This window comes from Eucalyptus grandis, chromosome 9 (genome assembly GCF_016545825.1).
Source record: "Eucalyptus grandis isolate ANBG69807.140 chromosome 9, ASM1654582v1, whole genome shotgun sequence".
In the NCBI taxonomy this organism is placed as follows: domain Eukaryota; kingdom Viridiplantae; phylum Streptophyta; class Magnoliopsida; order Myrtales; family Myrtaceae; genus Eucalyptus; species Eucalyptus grandis.
This window is the reverse complement of record NC_052620.1, coordinates 8,023,606-8,043,985: the sequence shown is the minus strand read 5'-3', so window position 1 is coordinate 8,043,985 and position 20,380 is coordinate 8,023,606. Positions and strand designations below refer to the sequence as shown.

Below are 20,380 nucleotides of genomic sequence, written 5' to 3'. Positions count from 1 at the left end.
GAAGTTGGTGGGGTTATGTCGTAGGAACATGGATGTAGCATGAAGTTTCCAAGTTGACAAAGTCAAATCTCATATAAGAGTCTATGGCGGCTTCTCCACGGCAGTCGACTTCCTGACGTTTCAAATGGGCGATCGTACTTGAGTTTTCAAGTGCGGGCAGACTCATTCAACAGTTGCCAGGTCCGTACTCCGCAAATTATTTTCTTTTTCAAAAGAAAAAGCCTACAATAGGTCCCTTTACTTTTCTAATTTGAAATTGGATTCTCAAAGTTTTTAATTTGTAAAATCTTATCGTACGAAGTGCGCAATTAAGCTGGGTAGCGGACGATTTTATGCAGCTTCTCAGTCACTACTACATACATGCTTATGCATAAGTTCCCATTTAATTTCCTAAACCCTTACTCAACAATAAGCAAAGAGACATGTTTTGTGTTCACATAGCATATGGAAAACGAAAAAGAAAAAGAAAAAAGAGGTGATGTTAACCATGATGAATTCAAAATACGTTATTTTAAACAATTATCTTTGCTTCACTTTGGCCAATCAATGGCATTGGACCGTATAAAATGCGAGCGAAAATCACAATTGATAGTTCAAATATTATAGAATCATTTTGTGCTTAGTAATGTGAGTAATCGCTCTGACCAAAAAAAAAAATGTGAGTAATCGCACTTGTCTTCATGCATGCAAGATAGTTTGCATAAACCCTTAATGGTTTGCATATCAAATGAAATTTAAAGTTAATATAGATGTATATATAGAAATCAAATTTTTGATAAAAGCATATATTAACAATTGAGAAAATGTTTTTTTTCTTTACCCAAAAACAATTGAGAAAATGTTCCTTACCAAAAAAAAAAAAAAAAAAACAATTGAGAGAAAGTTAAGCCGAGGTAGACCAGTGAAAATGGGTCCACAAATCATTGAATAACCCAAAATTATTGAAATTGATTATACATGGGTCACATCAAATTTCCCAGTCCGTCCATAATGGGTTTACAAATGAAAGACTCAAACAAGTGGGTTGTAAAAGGGTTTACAATCCTTGTTTTCTGATTTTTGCAGGATATGATTGTTGTAATTGGTTCTGAACCCACAAGCATAAAACATGAATATGTTAGCAGTAAATTCACCAAGAAAGCAGTTTATATCGCATTAGTTTTATCAGTAATATGAGTAGTTTTGGATTGGAAAATTGTTCAAAAAATTCTAAACTTATCATATGACTGCTAAGTCCATCCCAAAATTTTCAATTTGGGTAAAATTTTTTTGATGATTTGCCAATATAGTAATTTCGGTCAATTTTTGTCAAAATTGATTACATAGACGTTGTCCTATGTGATATAATTGGTGCTGACGTGACGATGTAAGGTTCTGAACTCACTCATTAAATTTTATCCTCCTACCCATGTTTCTTAGAGAGCCTTATGATTTTATCCTTTAGTATAGTCGCATGTAGTTTGGTAAGCATCTTCTCATGAGACCATCCATTTAAAAGAATAAATTCAAGAAGCGAATTTACTATCATAAATTTGAGGGATCCCTATCCATTTTCATAATTAATTGAAGGGTTTTCCTAGCATAACAGTCTTTAGACTACAGTGAGATTAACAGTTTGCTTTGCTATGAGTTATGAATTCTTAAAGGAGTGTGCCCCACAACAATTTATATTTATTTGTTATTTGATTTTTTATGGTCACGAATAGACTGTTTTCTTATATAATATATTAAAAATTGTCACCAAATAATTTCTCTTGATTAAAAGACAAATTGGATACTCAAAAATTATATTTTAGTCATTATGGAAGGACATGCTTAATAAGCCTTAGATATTGGGGTTAAATTGATGGCAATATCCTGTGTTTAAAAATGAAATGCAATCAAGGAGGTTCAATAGCTATAGCGTTGTACATGCAAAATTTCATCATTAAAATATTCGGGGCTAATTTTCCAACCCTTGGAGATAATGCCTTGAATAGAAACAAAGTGAAATATCATGTTAAGAAGCAGTCAACAGATTCGAGGGAGGGGCACATCGGAATAATTTATTCATATCACCTTTGATTCTAGCATGATATTAAAGGGCAATCAAATGCATAATCATCGATTAAGAAATTAATCTTATTCAAAGTCTTGACTTGAGAAGCGAAAATGTGAAAACATGAAGGATAATCTGAAGGTTCATCATAAACATAGCCATCCCATTCCCAACTGCTATCTCCTTGATCTTCTTCGTTGCTCAGCAGGTTTTCCGGTGCCATATTTTCCTGCTTCTGCTCAGAATTAAAAGAAAGGCGGAAAGCTTTAGTCAATAAAAACAAAAAGTAGAACAAAATAAGCAAATGTCGATAATTTCATTCCTCAGAAGTAGGTTTATTCAATAAATACTAGTCTTCTTGCTTTTCCGGTTTGCCCACCTTCTCTATACCTATACTTCTAACACGACACCCATGCCCTAACAGAAATGAGACTATCTGGCAATGGAACGCCTACATGCCGGCTTATTCGCCACGAATCTCAGGGCAGTCCACCCGTAAGGATGGACCACCACTGTGTTCCTCATGATCAGGTTCGCAAATTGTACTTCTTCGGATCATTGGTGATGTCGAATATCCCCGTCCCATTCACAAGGACCCAGAAATTGTGGCCGTGAAGGTGCCATGGGAGCGTCTCGCTGTTGTTCGCCGTCATAGTGTTTGCATTATGCAAAATGATGTCCACTGTAGTGTTGAACTTTAGTCTGTAGATTGAGTCGCTGGAGGTGGCACTGTTTTTGTTCGTGAGGCGGTAGCTGTCGTAATCCACAAAGCCAGGTTGCTGGTCGGGCAGTGGGGGCTGATCGAACACAGGGTGGAGATTCTCCTCCAGAGCTATTGGGTACAGCGTGCGTGGGAGGGTGAGCGACACATAGTTCACGGACCAATGGAAATAACCGTTGATCTTGTTCCGTTTGATGAGTAACACAATCGCTCGGTCTGCCTTGGGCGGAGTGCGGACATATCCTCGTTGGGCTTTGATTGCCAGGCTCCGTGGCAATTGTGGAGCAACGTTGCTCCTAATCGGGCCGGCAGGTGGAGCTGTGGGCTGGACACGTTTTGAATGGTTCGGGGGGTAATTGAGCACGTTGAAACCGGGAGGGGTCGTGGCAGCAGCATTCCGGCCAACAATGTTGCTCGTGATCCAGTTTCTCGGCGGATCCTGATCGGCTTTGATCAAGACGGAGTATGTCTCCCCTGGGTAGATGAACATGTTTTGGACAAGGAATATGGTGCCCGTCTGCTTCAACTATGGTAAGGTTGTGACCCTGCGAATCAAAAGAACATATTGAGATATGCTCCGAGCATAAATCTTTGCAAACAAAACATGTTCATCTTCCAAATCTATCACCGAAATTTCTTCAGTTTTAGTCTTTTAAAAAGTCCGAATCTAATCTGAGTCAGAGAATGGGCACACCAAATCATCACTAGTAAATCAAAAAAGTCGAGTTCTCTTTCTCCTTCAGAAAAACCCGAAGCATATCATCTCCCCCAATACTTGATATCGTGTGTAATCCAATATGAAATGACAATAGTGAAGAGTCTTCTTTTTTAAACTTCGAAATCATTGTAGAAAGCCAGGAAGAAAAAAAGCAAGAGGAATAATTTGTTGGAGATGGAAGTTCTCCTCGATTTGAAAGCTGAGAGCATATAGAATGGCCACACTCGAAATCGTGAAGCGATATGTTTTCCGGGGATGACTGTCCATTTCATATATGCAGGATCGGTCACCTTATGAGCGGTTGTATCCAAGATTGGAGGGGCGATTTGGAGCTGTCGAACTTTCCCTTCCCTTGAATTTGTAGTGACTGCAATCCAAGCAACAAAAGAGAACCAAAACCCACGAGCAATGAGTGAAGCTGGCGTTTGTTTTATTCCATTATCGAGGAAATCAAATTAACTTAATTACCGCAGGCTCTCCATCCCAATAGAAGGCTTGGTCATTAGTGCTTTTGTTGTACCAGTCGTTGAGGATGACGATCTGCTCGTATTCATAGGCGAATGGCTCCGCGACGCATACGGCGGCGAGCCCCGGATCCACTCATATAGTCCCGCCGCCCTTTGCATGGCCTCCACGTAGCGATATCATGAACAAGCATGCATGGCATTCATCCTCATGGATGGCCACTAGGCGATTCAAAAAGAACCAGAAACATTAAATATCATGGTTGATGTACACATTACCTACAGTTCATATTCCACTATTATTCCATGTAATCAAATTTTAGGTGTAAACAACTCAAAAATTAAATATTATGGTTGATGTACACATTACCTACGATTCATATTCCACTATTATTCCACTATTATACAAATAAGGTAGTCAAATTTTAGGTGTAAACAACTCAAGTTAAATATTATGGTTGATGTACACATTACCTACGGTCCATATTCCACTATTATTCCATGTAATCAAGGAAAAAATAATATTCCATACAATGATGTTTTAGTGGAGCTTTTCTTTTCAATTTGAATGACAATGATGAAAGTTATAATTTTTACTGTACTTAACTTCGTCATATTGTTAATTCTTTTTTCAAAATACCTTTTAAAATGACGACATGATGAATGAATAATAATTGGACAAACAAAAAGCGAATAAAATGAAAAATAAGCAGCTAAAATATATGGACCACCACGTAATGACATATATTAAGGCTATAACTAATGCACCAAATGCATTCATTAAAACTAGTAGATGATTCTCTTCACTCTTTCTTGTGCTAAGATTATATTTAGATTATTGGTTTCCTAGGAAAGAAAAAGAAATATACAACTAATTAACATAAAAACTAGTTGTCTATCTGCCAAATAACTTTTTTTTGGAGGGGGGGCGAAGAGAGATACCTTTTTTCTTCCAAACAGGAACAAAAACCAAAAAGGAAGAAACCAAACCAAAAAAAAAAAAGCAAAAAAAAGGCAAAAAAATAAGCTTAGATCAAGAATGAGCCCGACACTTGGTATTAGGTTTCGTTGTAAGTTTGAACAGCATGTTACATAAGAGATAACGGGGTTAATTGAAGGTGTTAGAAGATCCACATTCAACAATGGGGGAAAAAGCATGAGCCTCCATTCAATAATTTGAAATGGTAAAGAAAAAGTTATTAGTGTGACTCGCCCGGAAGAGTCAACTTTGCACCGGTGATACATACGTAAACATGTTCAAGGAAAATGAGGGTTTTCCTTCTAAATTTTGACATTTAAAGCCATGTAGAGACTCAATGTTTAAGGTAAAAATATTGTTATCACTTTAAGTAAATTAAAGCACCCGCATTTCATCGACGAAAAATTGATCAGTTTACTGAATTTCAGTGTGAATCCAGTTCTGCAGCCCAAGTGGAGGTTTATTTATACATTTACTTTTCTCATAATGTTGCCAAAACCCAAGTTGACATAATCGATAGTATTGCATATATAATCCACTCAAAGGTCAAGATTCTGACGTCACACCTTTGCTCATATCGAGACTGATTTCCGCCCCTTTTCGAAAGTCTACTTAGAAGGAAAAAGAGTTTTGTTCTCCTGCTAGAAGCTGCACGCCAAAGGCTTTGGAGGTGAAAGGGTAAGTCGAAATAAGGATACAAATTTAATTTAACTTCCATTCTGTGAGCAGAGTCATTGACCCTAATCACTTCCTCGAGCAAATTATAGTCTATGTCCATCATGAATTCCAAAAAATTATGAATATATAAAACTTAAGAATGAATGAAAGATTTCTTAAAGAGTGAACATGAGAGCAGAAGTAAGCTTTAGGCTTAAGCTAATTCTTCGAGCAACAAAGCTAAAATCTTAACATGCACACGCATGCATTGTAGAGAGAGAGAGGAATGAAGTGAATCTGATTCCTCTTGCCAATGCAACTAGTATGGTGTTTATGAGCATTTTATGCACGGAAGGCTACACAAGTGAAAAGAACATGCAAGACACTTGTATTATGATGGGTTCTATCCAAACTCTCGACATAAAAGATCTTGTTACTTCTCATGTCATGTGCTTACATTTTCTTACTCGTGTTCTTCCATCTCAAGCAAATTTGAGAGATCTGAAAAGAATCGTGTTTGGAATACTTAAGGATGATGGGATAGCAAGAAGAATGGACAATGTGATGTATGATGATTTGAATTAAAGAGAACAATAAAACCTAGTCGAGGAATAGGTGGTCCTCCGATTATTTCACTAAGACATTCCTTGGAAAGCAAGAATTAGATCATATGGGAAATAGAGGTGTGTGATTGATAAAGAGTTATCTTGACCAGTGGATTCTTGGGCCTTGACAAATGGCCATAATTGAGAGACTAGATCTACTCACCTGCATTTCAGAACCTTTTATAACGGGCCAAGGAATCTCTCAGCCCCCCACCTCATCTCGTCAATCACAAGATGTGAGTCGGCTTGCATTGGGATACCCTATCCTTTCTGGTGTTTGGCAAAAACAACAAATAAATATTAATGACAGAATATACCCCTGTAGGCAGTCCATTAGAGTTATCTTATCATTATTAACCCTCAAAACCAGACCGCTTGCAAAATTTTACACTGGCAATCATCAGAACACTAAATTTTTATTACAAAGCACAAACTCTCCGATAAGGGTACCAAACATGCTCTCTTGTCATTTTATCAGATTTTTAAAACTTTCCAAATCACTAACAGCAGGTCTCGGGGAATGAGTGTCCAATAGCTGGACACAATTGCACGGATATATCTGAAATAGGCGATATGCACACCTCATAATAACTATTTCTATATTCTCTAAAACATTACCTTAACATTATTATTTCAATAATCGCAGCATTTTAAAACAACATTGTCAGAATAGGGTTCTAGGCAGAATGATTGTGAGGTCTTCAAGGAATGGATCAAAGTTCATTAGATCCTACAAATTTAACAAACTGAGGCCAATTTGTGAAGTTTTGACATAGTTCTGCATAATTTGATACGTATCAACATTAAAAAAGGCAAAGGAAGACACTACTAGTGGAGGAAACTACTGGCTTCTTTTTATAGAAATTGATTTGACAAATAATGAATGAATGAGAGAGAGAGAGAGAGAGAGAGAGAGAGAGAGAGAGAGAGAGAGAGAGAGAGAGAGAGAGCGCTATTAGAACTAGTCATTTAACTAACAACTATTGAAAGCTCGTTTCATGATAAAGTTTACCTTTTCTTTGAGCCATTTTCTTTAGCTGTTTGCAAGTGCAATTGCCAGGATGATGTTCACAATGTTGTCTTAACCTGGCTCAGGACATGATCACATGAATGACTAAAAGGTGGGATATAAGCACGCGTAACAAGAGAATTTTCCCACACATCCAACTTTGTTACGGCGCCGTAACAAATGTCCACACATTAATATTCGGTTGATGACTCAAAAGCACACGCTACATGAATATTCCATATCATTGGGCTATTTTCAACAAAAGGGGTAAAGTGATGGAGGGTCCACTCTAGGGTCGCTTTGATTCATGCAGCTACTATTTGAGCCAAAAATTATGCAAATTGCACCCTTTGCCTTCTTGCCAGACATATTATAAGATGAGTGCGGTGCATACATAAAAATATATGTATCATCAGATCTGCTGAGAACCATCGTATTTACAATATGACCAACCACATTCAATAGTCATCTACATTTTAGTACACGCACATGACTAGAAAATTAATTTTGCCATGTTATAAGTAAGTGAAATATCGGGAATGAAATAATTAGCTAATATTAATACATATAAGCCCACGTCAATTGACCAAAAACAAAAACCACATCAAACCTCTTTCTACACAAGTCATCGGTTTCTGGATGGCCTTTTTTTTTTTCTGAAATATAGCCAATTTTCTCGAGTTCAAATGTATTCATGTCATTTATATGGTGCAAAGAAAGCCTACCACAAGAATCAGCTCATATCGTCTTTACAAAATCGATAGCATTGCGGATATAATCCACTCAAAGGTCAAGACTCTGATCTCACATGCCATTCTCATGCCGAGACTGATTTCTGCCCCTGTTCGACAGTCCACTTGGAAGGGACAAGAATTTTGACATCCTGCTAGCAGCTGCAAGCCGGAGATTTTCGAGGTGAAAGGGTAACTTAAGATAAGGATACACCCTTAATTTAGCTCTCCCTCTGTGAGCAGATTCAGTGACCCTCTTCACTTCCTCAAGCAAATTATAGTATATGTTCATCATGAATTTCAAAGAATTACGAATATATAAAACTCAGAATAAATGAGATTTCTTAAAAAGTGAACAGGAAAACAGAAGTAAGCTTTAGGCTTAAGCTAACTTTCTAAAGAAAAGAAACCATTCAGATAAGGCAGGGAATTACCAGCAGAAATCTATGCCTAAATAATCATACTTGCAAGACAGCAACAGAGCTATAATTTAGACATGACACGGAGAGAGAGAGAGAGAGAGATAGAGTCTACCAGAAAGGAGAACATTGTCATTAAATTGAGAGAGAGGAATGTGAACTGAGTCTGACTCCTCTTGCCAGTGCAGCCAGTACGGCATTTATGAGCATTTACACAAGGAAGCATATATGAGCGGAGAAAACATGCAGGGCACTTGTATTCTGATGTGTTCTTTTCAAACTCATGACAAAGAGGAGCTTGTTGCTTCGCATGTGGTGTGCCTACTTAATCTTCCTCTTGTTCTCCCATCTCAAGCAAACTTAAGAAAACTGATAAGAATGGTGTTTGGAATAGTTAAGTATGATGGTATAGCAAGAAGAATAGACAACGTGATCTATGATGTTTGAATTAAAGAGAAAATAAAACCTAGTCAAGAAAGGAATAGGCAGTCCTCTGATTATTTCACTGAGACAATCCTTAGACAGTAAGATCTATCTTGACCAGTAGATTCTTTTGCCTTGACGGATGGCCATCATTGAGAGACTACATCTGCTCACCTGCATTTTGGAATAGTTTATGAAAGGATAAGAAATCTGAGGAATCGCTCTTACCCTACCTCATCTCCTCAATCACAAGATGTGAGACGGTACATTGTGATATCGTATCCTTTCTGGTGTTTGACTAAGATGATAAATAAATACTAATGACAGAATATACCTTTGTGTGCAGTCCATAAGAGAGTATCTTATCATTATTGACGCTCAAAACCAGACCGCTTACAAATTTCACACTGGCAATCATTAGAACACTACATTTTTATTACAAAGCACAGCCTCTCTGATACGGGTGCCAAACGAGGGTCACTTGTCATAGTTTCTGAGTTTTCAAAGTTTCCAAATCACAAACAACAGGTCTCAGGGAATGAGTGTCCAACATTGGATACAAGTGCAGGGATATATTTGATATAGATGAAATGCATACCTTATAATAACTATTTCTATCTTAACGTTAACTTCATTTCAGTTATTCCAATAACCGCAGCATTTTTAAACAACTGTCAGAATTGGAGTCCTATGTAGGATGAATGTCAGGTCTTCGAGGAATGTATTGAGGATCATAAGAACCTACAAATTTAACAAACTGAGGCCAATTTGTGAAGTTTTAACATAGTTTTGCACAATTAGATACATATCAACATCAAAACAAGCAAATGAAGTTCAAACATAGAAACACTGTCTCAATTCCACCAATCTCACACCAAACGTTTTCTCTGTTTTTCTTTGTGGATTCCTATGTTCGTCTTTGGAGAAGGCTAATTTTCTCTTCTTAACATCCTCCGGCACCTCCCATCTTCTTAATAAAGATTTTCCACCGGAATGAGAAAGTTTGTTAGGATTGGCATCCTACTTAAGATCGATGAAACCGTCCAAAGGATTGGATCGTCGATCTCAAGATCCTAAAAATTACACAAACTATAGAAAAATCTGGGATAACCATTTGAAATTCATCAATTAAACCCATCATGTCACATTAATCTCCAAAGTAGTATGAATTTCAAGTTCATGCTATCTTCACACTATACGGGCCAGGCCACAGTGACAATGAGCCCTAACACTAGACTGATTCTGCTAATAGCGTTACTTCCACTAGGCCTTGATGGAGGAAGTGGTGGCTTGGGTGAAGGAGAAGCTTCAATAACATCACTTGGTGGGGGAGGAGACGCTCGGCTTGCAGAAGTTGGCATAGCACGCTCTCATTTTGAAGAGTTTGAGTCCGTTTCTGAAACAACAAATTGAAGTAAGTAAAATTTGCACAATAATAACTCAGCTCAGCCCAAGGACAACCAGTCATCAACATCAAGTATCAACCACAGTCAGAAATTCCCATCCATCCCACCATTCTTTCAGCTCATAACATCCAAAATTCACCAAACGAACTCTAGTTTGAGACTCATACCCTGAATCATCACCAACACAAATCCTTCGACACGTTGTTTTTGTCGTCCAACGTTCGATCCGATTCAATCTGTTCAACATCAACAAAGAACACGAGTAACTTGTAAGAAATCACATTTAAATAAATTTAAAAAAAAAAAAGAAATTTCGGCTAAAAAATTAAAGAAAAACCTTCACTGTACTCGAACCTGGGAGAGAGAGAGTCCCGCACCGCCACCGCGTCGCTGCGTCCAAGCTTTTGGAGGGCCCGGAGGCATGAATCGCCGCCGTCAATGCTCGTGGAGGCCGATCCGGACAGAAGATATGGGGAAGAGACCGTCGTGATTCGCCGTCGTCCTTAGCGTCGAAGCTCTTGAGGGCCCTAGAATCGTGGAGATGTGCTTGCCGGTGACTAGACATGAGAGAGAGAGAGAGAGAGAGAGAGAGTGGGGTGGTCGCGGCACGCAGTGTTCGCCGGTCATCGCGGCGGGTCCCGACGGCCGCGCGGTGGTGGAACTTGACGGCGGACGAACTCGTGATCGTATCGTAAGGGAGAGACAAGAGAGGCGCGGCTGTTTCATTTTATTTTATTTTTCAAGCGGCTGCCCAGCCTAGTCCCATCAGGGTCTTTTTCGTAAAATTTTTTGATTATTTTTATTCTTTTGTTCCTAAAAGCAAAAAATAAGATAAAAAATTCATTTAATAATATCAATTAATTTTTCTACCCTAATAAATCTGTTCTCATAAATATATTTAATATAGAATCAGGAAATTGAAAAAGTTACTTCTTTTTTTTCCAGAATAATTCTAAAATCAAGCTATTTTCTTTTTTTCTTAAAAAAGAAAATATTCATAAATTATTAAAAAATAAATTATATGTCATAAAAAAATTAAGGGTCATATGAAACGTATTTATGTTCTTTTTTCTATTCTAAAATTAGAAATTTTGTGCGGTTATCAAACGTGTTCGAATACTCAAAAACTTGTCTAAGCAATAGAATCATATAAAACTATTTATGAGTAAAAATTATTCCTAAAAGCAAAATGATTGCCAAACAAACCCTTAGTGTTTGAATATTTTGAGTCAATCAATTAAAGTTAGGCCCTTTTTTTTTTAAGAAAGGGACCATAGTGAACTTATCTCAAATGAAAGCATGAAATAACCAACTTAGTTATAAATAAAAGAAGAAAGTGAGGTCATTTTCTTATAATAAAAAAAAAACTGAAGTGAACTTGTTTCTTAAATAAGGAACTAAAGTGATTGATTTAATGTCAAATAAGGACATAACCTCATTAATTGCTCTTGAGCTCCCAAAGAAAAAGACCTCATTGGTTGCCTAAATCTTTCTCAGGCAACTTGCACATGCAGCTCATGAGTTTATACCAATAGCAAACCGATGACATTTGGGGCAAATATTTTAAAAAATTTCTACTTTGACCAAACTTAGAAACCTTGAAGAAGCCCCAATTGAAGCTAGGATCTTCAAGGGTTCTTTTAAGTGCAATTTTCCTCCTAATATCATTGACATAGCATCTCCTTTTTATCATATCTGTCATTCTTGGCTCCATGATGTTGGAGTCATAATATTTTACATTGAACTCTTTTTTAAGACTGAATTGACCATTTCGATTAATTATTTGAGATTAGATCCCCTTTATACCCCATTTTAAGAAAACATAAATTGATGCCCTCATTCGAGATAAGATTCATTGTGGACCTTTTTTTTGATAAAAAAATCCCATTTAAAGCCCTTCTTTTGAGACTAAATTAATCACCTCAAGCCCTTATTAAGATAACGTCCACACTAAATCCTATTTTGAGAAAATGGCTCTCTTTAGGCTTTTATTTGAAATTTCTCCATAAAATAACATGGAAGAGGCTTATATTAATTTCGCTCTCTACTGAAATTTTATCAAAGTTTATACACTAAAAAACTTGAAATGTTAAAAAGAGAGGGAAATAGCCACAAAAAAAAATCACAAAATATCTCCAGCGAAGACCACTCATCTTCGACTCTAACACATTTACACTAAACTCTTTTTTGGCTGAAGTCGCAGCACCTCCAGCGAAGACCGAAGATGTCTTTCTCTCGCCAGGCCCAGCTCAGCAGCCCATGTGATCTTCAGTCCTTTGGGCCACAGAAAAAGACCAGCAAGCCCAGTAATATCAAAACCCTAAACTATGTTCATCGTGACAAGTACAAATTAGGGTTTTTTTATGTTACAAGAAAAAGATTACGATAAATGTGTCATTTCAATATGAAAAATATGGCGGTTTATAATCATGTGTTACTATGGGATTTTTTTATGTCACACGATAAATGTGTCATGGTATACTATGGGATTTTTTTATGTCACACGAACTCTACTTACGTTTCGTAAGATGACAAATATCCAGTTTTTCTAGAAGGCTATATTGATGGCCACTAGATTTTGGATTGTGATGAATCAGAATCTACTAGCGAATATGTATTCATGCTAGAAGGTGTCGCAGTATTGTGGATATTCTCAAAGCAAACTTTAATAGTGCGGTCCATAATGGAAACAAAGTTTGTTGGTTTGGATAAAGTTGCTAAAAAAGCCAAGTGGCTTCAACAATGTTTAGAGGATGTTTCATTGTGGCCAAAGTATGTGCCTACAATATATATTCACTATGACAATCAAGTGGTGATTGTAAGGGCATTGAATGTGATATATACTAATAAGTCTAAACACATTCATCATAGACATAATTCGTAAGGCAGATGTTCTCAAATAGAATAATTTCTTTAGACTTTGTGAAGTCAAATGCTAATATTGTGGATTCGTTGACAAAATGTTTGTTGAGAGAGCTGATAAATTGCATATCGAGAAGAATGGGGTTAAAAGCCTCAGCTCAATAAAAATATTGTAAGGTGGAAACCTAACCTAGCAATTGGAGATCCCACAGACTAGGTTTGATAAGACAATGCAAATTTTGGAAACTATAGTATGCACATTGTCTCCCACTCCTATAATGCAATAGTGCTTCCTAAACCATTTTGAGGGTATGCTATACATTTTATAATTCCTATAGCTTGGAATTCACCATCCTAATCATGTATCATTAAATACCTTTAACAAGAACACGCCTATAAATGTGAAGTTGACCAACTCTATAAAAATCTTTAAAGGATGGATTTTCTACAACACGCATAAATTCCAAGAGGTTTATGGCTGAAATAATGAATGCAACTAAAAATCAAACTTGATTTAAAGATATTTTGTGTGAGGTCTATTGTCTAGGCTTACACAAACAATTAACTATTCAAGACTTAGGCCATCAACTAATTAAGTAATTTCAATAGGCATTTATAAAAGAAGATTCAAAACAAAAGCTATCTATCTTGATTCAGTGTACTTCCATAGTGACACTTAGAATTCTTCGAGTAAAAAATGTTCAATTGAGCCATTAATGTGGGGGATTGTTGTAATTATAGTTTATTAATGGCTCAACATTAGTGAGACGTCTCTTTAAGTTCACATGTCTCTTTAGTTCATGTGTTGCGGTCGTAATGGATGCGTTAATAGACGCATCTCTTCAATTCTCATGCGGCAATATTAAAATGTCTCTTCGGTTCATGTAAATAGAGTTCTTTATCTTTAAATAGACAAGTCTCTTTAGTTTTGTATAAGGAATTCTTCAAAAAAAGTTGTCTTCAAAGTGTGTCGATTTCGAGAAGTGTTTGACAAAGTCTTGTTTGCATAGTACTAATTCAAATAGATTCGAGGTATTGTATCTTGGGAGGCATAGTCCATAAACTTGCTTGGCACTTTTGGCAAGAATTAATCACCTTAAGAAGATTCAATATTTAGTACAACACCTCTTATTTAATTCCATTACGAGTTTATAGCATCTAGCAAATATGTACTTGATTTGTAATCAATCATCCTTATGTGTAAAAATTATAAACACATTGGCTTGGTAGTTATTATCAATTTGTTATCCACTTTCTCAATGTTATTATCTCTATTTATGTTGTTCTAGTTACAACAAAAAGTGTTACATATTTTTCCTCCAATACATTATTTTAACAACATATTAGACACGCGAGCCATTGTCAACAACCATAAGAAATGTTATCGATGTTGATGTAAATCGATGACCATTAATTAGTTGTCACTATATGACAATGTTTGGCAAGGGTATCAATTAAAAGGGTCAACAGATCATAATTGAAATGCCAAGAGAAGATTGGATAATCATAGGGTGTCGAGATTTCGAATTTGAAATCACTAGAGAATGAAGCAACAAAATCTAGGAAATTGTGGAGTAATCATGGACATGGCAGCAGGAGGACACAATGGATCAAAAAGCTATTTTAAGCGAACACTGCCTGAAGACGAGATTATGACATTGTGAGGGCATGGACACAAGATTTTGGGAGATGTGGAGGAATGGCTATAATTGCAACAGGAATGCTCCTAAACGATTAGTGTGTGAACACTACAAATACCAGCGCTCATATACTAGAGAGCCCCTTCCCCCTACATACAAACAAACAAAAATGTTATCTTCCAATTATTCTTTTACTTTCGATACTATAGTTAAAATTTTGAGACTTACATCGTCAACTAAATTCTAGTGTGTTTCTTAGTTGTAGTTTCCAGATTTATGTCGATGATTAAATTCCAACTTGTATCTTTACTGTATATCACAGGTGCCTCATCATCAATTAAATTATGGTGTTACATCATTACGTTTTCAAGCTTTGATGTTGATTAGATTCCAATATAATTTGTATTCATTTGGTTCCGTTTAAAATGCTTATGTTCTCAAGCATTGTCATCGATTATATTCAAACATAGTTTATGTTCGTCCAGTTTCATTTGAAGTGAAGTTATCAATTCTCTTGTTTACTTGTGATTTTTCTTGTCCGGAATCGCCATAGAACCTGTCTCCTCTTATAAAAATCAAATAATGACTTCTGGTAAAAGATATTTTGTTGCAGAGTCAAATTCCAGCAAAACATATGCCAAACTCTATCTTATTCAATCTCCAATCTTCACTCAGATTTTATCAATTACAACCGACCAATATACCCCACATCTTGAAATCGAAGTACTAATCTCGAAGCTTGATTAATTCGGTCGGCAACCTATCTCCAGTTTTGAAATTCTTGATTCAAATTTCCACAATCCTTTGGATTGCAATCCACTTTGTTCAAATTATAGCCAACTACTTGGAATCTCATAAAATGCCCACAATCTTGGAGTTAAGATTAGCTCTCACAATCTAAGTTGAGTGCACTCCCAAAATCTTGGAATTGTGTCCAATTCCACTATCTTGAGGTTTAAGCTAACTCCCCTAATCTTGGAGTCACAACTGAAATTATATCCAAATGATTTGCAACAAGATTTGAACTTATTATGGGAATGCCAATTCAATTCTAAACTTTTCAATTTTTTTAATGTAACCCTAAACATTTCTATGAAATTCCGATATAATCATTTAGGTCAATTTTAGTATGAAATTGCTCATGTGAGTCTAGTTATTTCCATGCATTGTACGTGGCACAACGGGCCATCTGACATGGACAACTGAGTAGATCGCCATTTTAGTAATTTCTGAAGCGATTAGTCAGAAGGACTACATTGGAATTTTGCACAAAAGTTTATGACTATATTGGTAAATTTATAAATTTAGAACTAAATTGATATCCATATAATATTTTTAGGAGTGAATTGGTTATTTTCCTAGAGAAAGGAAAAGAGAGAGTGGCTGAAAATCCTATAAAGGCGAGACTCTTTGTTAAGAAGCGTGGATATACAAGTAAAATAATTACTAATTTTATAGACAATATTACAAACTTTTCACCCTATCACACTCATAGCTCCACTCTCTTAACTTACTTCTCACACGCCACTCGCTCACTCACTCTTACAAACAACACACATACACAATACAGCACTCCTCACGTCACTCCTAGCATCCTCTACACACTACACATGCCTCATACACCCTACACTTCACACACTGCACACTCAAGGGGCAACAACCCCAATTTATAGGGTGTAAAGTCGGTTCATTCACCAATTTCCCACACCAAATATCTCTTATAATATTAATACTTTATAGTTGGCTTTAGTCAAATTTTATGGCTAGAAAAACCTAGAGAGAGAAATCTAGAGAAAGGAAGGCCTAGAGGAGAGAGAGACGCTGCTCTCTAACACTACCCTTCACCGACTACTCTTTCTTAGCATGGAGCTCGCAATCATATCAAGTTGCCTTCGAAACTCTCCGAATTTTGCAGCTTCAAGACCTTTGGTGAAGATGTTCGCAACTTGATCATTTGTTTTGGCATACTCCATCTTTATCTCTCCTTGTAATACTTTTTCCAGTAGAAAATGATAGCGCACTTCTACATGCTTGGTCATCGCTTGGAAAACTAGATTCTTTGCTAAGCTAAATGTCACGCCCCGATCCTCAGGCACGCACACATCCCTTACCTTGGTCGATTAATAGCGACGTCCCAGGATGCATCGCCGACCCTTTTATATATTAAGCACATGCGGAAGCAGTTATAAATCCTCAGACAATAAAACAATGGGATAGAAAAGTAGGCCATATTTTTCATATTGAAATTCACATGCCACACTTTCATTAACAGCACAACTCATAGTATATTTACAATACTATTTACAACATAAAAGTCTCACACCTATCTACACTAAGACAGGGTTCACAAAAGGGATGGGATCTCAATCCACATCTGGTTATATTCAAGATCCTCTCTCGGATCATCTTCTACTTCAAAATACTTTCTCCCCTTCCAGTTCTTCCTCCTCGCTTTTCCTCGGGTCCCGAAATGGTTATTCAATAACCAATGAGACCACGTCTCAGCCGAGTCCTACCCACTAAGACTCGATTAATAAACCAATACGCCATACGGTTGCCTAAGACAACACGAGTCGAGGACTTACCTTGGCCTCGGTTCCAACCTGCAATTCAAGGTTAAACACGAGATATTCCAACAATTCACGACATTCGATCAAGATTGATCAATCGACTAAGCCGATTACATGTCGATCGACCCTCTCTAGGTCATTCCCACTCATACCACGCTTTCCCGGTGGTGTACTCATTCACCAAATCACATGTGTTTCTCGGGCGTCGTTTTCGCCAATGACATACCGATCACCGACACCGTGCGTTCTTTAAGGCGCCGTTTTCACAAAGTGATAACCTTGATCACCGAACCACGTGTCCTTTCAAGGGCGCCGTTTTCGCCAAGGTGACATCGGCTATAGACAACATCGTGCGTTCTTTAAGACGCCGTTTTCACCAAATGATATTCCCATAACCACCGAACCACGTTTGTCTATGTCATTTACGTGCGTTTTGCAAAGCGCCCGTTTTCGCCGTACTTCCAATCACCGAACCACGTATGTCCACAATATCGTACCTGATTGGTCTCACCATTTTCCCTACTATATAGCCCATCAACGTATGGCGCTATATACCCATGCTTGGCCATTACCAATCAAATATTCAATAACAAACAATTTAGGACAATTCCTAAAATTCCACAATAAATTCAATTCCACACAACGTAGAGTTCAAATAAATAAACGGTCCGCACCACGACAATCGGCACGAAATATCGGTCACCGGCCATCCCGGTTGAATTTCCGGAAAAATAATTAATTAAATAAATAAATTTCGAAAATAAATAAATAAACATTAAAAATCCAATTTAGGCCCATATTGCCTTATTGGAGCCAAACGGGTCGGGAAAAATCCCGAGATACATTCAATAAGTAACCAAACATTTCTACTTGCTAATAGCAGTCTAACCACCTAACATGCATCCTCAAGTCACTAATTTAATTGTTCTAACCTAATCTAACCACCTAATTGCACTTAATTAAATCTAACCAACCTTAAGATAATTAGCAAAACTAATAAAAGATTAGTGAGTAAAACTCACTTGGATGAAAGTGGAGATCGGATCACCGCGACGATGGCGCGACGGCGGCCGAAATTCAACTTTTCGACGGCGTCGGCGGATACTCGGACCGGGCCTAAACTTGGCCCAACAAATCTCAGTCCAACTGAGATTTGTTCTTGCATTGGACTGGGCTCGCTCTTGGGCTTGGGCTTGGCTGCGATTGGGCTCTCTTCGCGGGCCGGACTTTGGCCGAACTTGTTGATTTGGGCCCAATGGGGTTGCTTGAGAGATGGGCTGAGTAAATTATAAGCTGGGCTGAAATTACTGGGCTCAATCCTGCGGCTTGAAGACTGAAATTTGGGCCCGAGTTGCTGTTGATGATGGGCCCACAATGCTAGGCCTTGGGGAACTTCGCACGACTGAATGAAGGCCGCGGGCTGGGCTTCTTCGAGGAGGCTCGATGGAGTCACGAACGAGCTGGGGAAGACGCGTGCAGCTCCGGCTTCGCTGGCTTTGGTCAATCAGAGGCTTCGCGGTTGCTATTGTTGACCAAGACGGGCCGGGCCGTGGACGCGTGAAGGAGCAGAAGGCGGTGGAGTCTTCAATTTGCTTCGATGGCCTTGGGGACTGAAGCTGAAGATGGGAGCTGCTCCGTGGAAGTCTCACGCGAACGGTTGGCCGAGGAGACTCGGGGTCAACAAATCGGCAACGGTGACTTCAAAAGTAGAAGCTGTGGACCCGAGGGCATGAGGTGGGCAGGCGCGAACAACGGCAGGAGATGAGAGGTGTTCAGTGGAGGCAGAGATGAGGGACCGAAGGTGCTGGGCTGCTCAGAGAACGGAGACAAACGAAGGAGGACTTCGCTGGTAGGGGAAGGTGGCTCGCTGGCGTGAGCTGAGAGAGGAGAACACTGAGTGGAGCAACTTCTGCCGTGAGCTGCTTCAATCGGTGGTGCTGGACTACCGTGTGGATAGAGAGAGACGAGCTGCTGGACGAAGCACGACGAAGAAGAGAGAGAGAAGAGTAGCTTCGTGAATTGTTGAAGGTCCGGCAGTCTTGCGGATGCGCTGGCGTCGAGGAATGGGGCAGAAAGTGGAGAGCTGTCGGTCCAAAGAACAATGAAAGGAAGGCAAGAGTGGTTGTTTCGTGGAGATGACGTCCGATCGAAGAGAATGGGAAGCAGCTGGCATGTGAGATGAATGGGATGTCGACCGTGGAAGGATAAGGGAAGAATTTTGACAAAGAAAGTCAAAGAAAAATGGGACACGGCAAGAGAAGGAAAAAGACGTCGGTGGGGAGTTTCGCACGAGGAGAGAGAGATAAATGTGAGCGTGCGAGTGAGTGGGGGCATTCGGCCAAGGAAAAAGAAAAGGAGAATTTAAAAGAAATTATCCTTAAACCAATAATTCTTGTCCCAATTGCTTTTGTTTGGTCAATTTGATCTCTGAAAATTCCCAGGCTAAGGTATTTGATCCTCACTTGCTTTCTTGCATCAAATTTCCTCGAACAATAAATTTCGGGCAACAAAAACGGCTTATTTTCTTCATTCCGAATTTAATTCATTTTCTTTTTCCTAATCCGATTTTCGAACAAACAAATCCGGTTGAGATCCACCTTAAATCGAATAAGCCCAAACAACTTCCATTCACCGATTCATTTACACCGGATGCCAAATATCTCTTCAAATTGATCAATCCGAGATTCCGCTCGTTCTCCGAATCGTCCATCCCGATTTCTCGAAAAATCCCGAACTCTCCAGAATTTCCTCAAAAGGTGAGTCGACGTTCCTAGAATGACTCATGACACGACAGGACTTTCAATTTCTGAAATCGAATTCAAATTCGCGGTTATTTTCAATCAAACGTGCTTTTAGTGTGACCTTACCTACCGGGTAGCTTCTAGGACTATTTGGCGCAATTGACCCGTGGTCGATTTTCTTCGAACCACAATGAACCCATCCGATCCATTAGCAACTCTCGATGATCGTGAAAATCTCAAGGTTTCAAATACGGGCACAGGGTACCCAAAACAACAGAAAATTGGTTTAGTGCCGATCGATGAGAATTTTGCAATCAGGTGGCATCACCCACACTTGATCACATATCTCAGTCAAATCGCCCTATCTCCGATCTCTGATCGATTTTGACAATGCCGT

The 20,380-nt window shown here is 38.3% G+C and overlaps 1 long non-coding RNA gene and 1 pseudogene across 1 annotated transcript; both read right to left on the bottom strand.

The window, feature by feature from the left end:
- Positions 1–2,350: 2,350 nt before the first annotated feature.
- Positions 2,351–3,371, bottom strand: LOC104420215 (annotated as a pseudogene).
- Positions 3,372–3,425: 54 nt separating this feature from the next.
- LOC104452802 lies at positions 3,426–10,888 on the bottom strand. Its single transcript, XR_005546405.1, has 6 exons — positions 10,525–10,888; positions 8,808–10,406; positions 7,195–8,710; positions 5,487–6,452; positions 3,946–4,163; positions 3,426–3,844 (listed from the first exon to the last, which is right to left on the bottom strand). It is a non-coding gene; the product is annotated as an uncharacterized LOC104452802 (long non-coding RNA).
- Between the last annotated feature and the right edge of the window lie 9,492 nt (positions 10,889–20,380).